The sequence below is a fragment of the Apteryx mantelli genome, chromosome 18, assembly GCF_036417845.1.
Source record: "Apteryx mantelli isolate bAptMan1 chromosome 18, bAptMan1.hap1, whole genome shotgun sequence".
NCBI classification, from domain to species: Eukaryota; Metazoa; Chordata; class Aves; order Apterygiformes; family Apterygidae; genus Apteryx; species Apteryx mantelli.
The window spans coordinates 3113491-3115837 of NC_089995.1; positions in this window are offsets into that span (position 1 = coordinate 3113491).

The window sequence follows — 2347 nt, forward strand, 5'->3', positions numbered from 1 at the left end:
CGCCAGCCGGATGGGGGGAGCGGGCACGCCGGGCGCCGCGGGTGTGCGCCGCTCGCGGTGGGGGCGACCCGCGCGTTTCCAGACCCACGGCTCGCTCTCGGCGGCTGGGTCCCCGTTTCGGCAGCCCGAGGCTCCTGCCCATCCTCGCGGCCGGAGCGGTACCCGGGGGAGCGGAGCAGGATGCGGCCTCGGGGGCCGGTTCCCCGGGCTGGGGCAGGGGCGCGGGAGCTGCCGGGGAGGGAGGCGGGAAGCTCTCCGCGGGCTGCGGCAGAAAGCGCCCGCTCCCGACGCACGACTCGCTTTCGAGCATCTGGGGAGGAGCGTCTCGAAATCCCCAGCTCCAAGCCTCGTCGGTGCGAACCGCAGAGACTCAGGCCCTCGGGAAGCCGAACCTGCGCCGCCGCCTTGGGCAGGGGCCGGGCCGGGCCGGCTGGGCACGCCACCGTGGCAGCCCGCAGCGCGGCGGCAGGAGCCCGCGGAGGAGAGCAGCTCCGAGGCAGCAGCCTGGGGTTTGCGGTGAGACCAGCGCTCCAAACCGGATGTTTTTTGTGCAGCGCAAACCGCTGCAGTGCTCACGGCTGAAAACAAGAGCGTTAGGGTGAGCCGTGCTCTGGGCTCCTTTGCATCCCGGAAAACAAGGGCCTCTTTCATCTCCAATGAGGTGCGAAAGCCTGGGAGAACAGGAAGCATTTGCAGCCCCGGCTCTGGCGGGAGGAGCAGGTGTGCGAAGCCGCGAGTTACGGAAGGAGCCCCGGCCCGCGGGGATGCGGGGGCAGCAAGCGCAGCGCCAGGGCACCCGCCGCGCAGCTGCGCCAGCCGCTTCGGAAATGTCAGCCGCAAACAAGGTGCCTGACATTTCAAAGCGATGACATTTGAACCAGCTGCAATAACGAAAGCTGCTTGCGTTTGGGGTGTGCGGGGAGGAAGGGCGGCGCAGGAGGGAGCCGTGGGGCTGAGCGCCCCCGGCCCTGGCTTTCCCAGGCGGAGCGAAGCTGAAGACGCCCTTCGGAGCGGCAGGTCCGCGCTGCTGCTGGGGGCGAAGCGGGCGCCCGGGGCCAGCGGCTGGGTGCAGGCGGGGGCTTTTGCGGGCCTGCGGGCCGGAGCGCGTCCAGGGCCTGCGGACAGGGACGCCGGGCTGCAGCGGCGTCCGCCGGGGAGGAGCGGAGCCATCGCCGCGCCGGGAGAGCCCCGCTGCCTCGGGGCTGCCGGCAGCCCAGGGCCACCACGTTGGCGTTTGATTTTTCAGCTCGGCTGGCAGGTCGTTTCTGAGATGGAGGGTTTGGTCTCAGGGCAGCGTTCGGAGGCCAAGGGGGCAGCGGCGGCTCTGCTGAGCACTGGCGCACTTCGGCATGCTCACGATGGCACCATGCGCAGCAGCGCGCCCGTCCCGGCACGAGCTGCCCTGGGAGCGGGGCACCGCAGCACCCGGCCCCTGGCCCTGAGGGGCCCCCGGGCGCATGTCCAGCATCAGCATCCCGGCACGTCCAGCATCGGCGCCTCGGCATCCCGGCCGCTGTGCGGGGCGGCTCTCCCGGCTCCGTCTGCCACCCGGGGCAGGCAGGAGCCCCCTTCCCACCGGCAGATGGAAGCTGGGCAGAACAGCTGCAGGTGGTTTGAGCAAGGTTCTCCTTCGCAGGGGCTCATTTTAGGAAAGGCACGTTTACGTTTAAAGCTGCGGTTCGCACGTGCTGCCCACGGCCCCTGCTGGCAGCCCTCTGGGGCCGGCTTGGCGCGGGGGAGAGCGGCCCCGGCCCCGGGGACGGGGGTCCCACGGCGCGTCCCCGAGCTCGGGGGTGCCCCAGCGCAGGACCTCTGTCCTCGGCCTGCGCCCCACCGGGCGCCCGGGCATTTCGTAGCGCGGCGGTCGGCTGCTTTCGGGCTTCGCCCGGCCCTTTCCGCGCTGTTGGAGAGGCGGGTGACGGAGCAGCGCGGGACTGAGCCGCGGAGGCTGGAAACGCACCCACAGGGCTCCGGCTCTAGCCGGAAAGCATCGCTGGCCCACCCCGCTGCAAAAGAAAAGAAAAGAAAAAGGGTCGAAAAGACGCACCGGCAGCCTCGCCTGACGCCGCTTCCTCTGGCGGGCGCCAGCTGCGAAGGGACGGAGCGGTGCGCCGGGTGCACGGCAGGCCTGCCGCACGCCTCCGCGGGAGACGGGCCTTCGCCCGCATCGTCAGGGGGGTTGGGGCGTCTCGGTGTTTTCGAGGTGCTGGACGCAGCCGCGGCACCGCGCTGGCTCGGTGCTGCCGGGCTCGGCTCGGTGCTGGGCTGGTGCAGGGCGCAGAGGTCCCACAGCCAGCTCGGCTGCTCCCGGAGATCCGGGGGAAAGCCCTGCTGGAGAGCAGCAGCG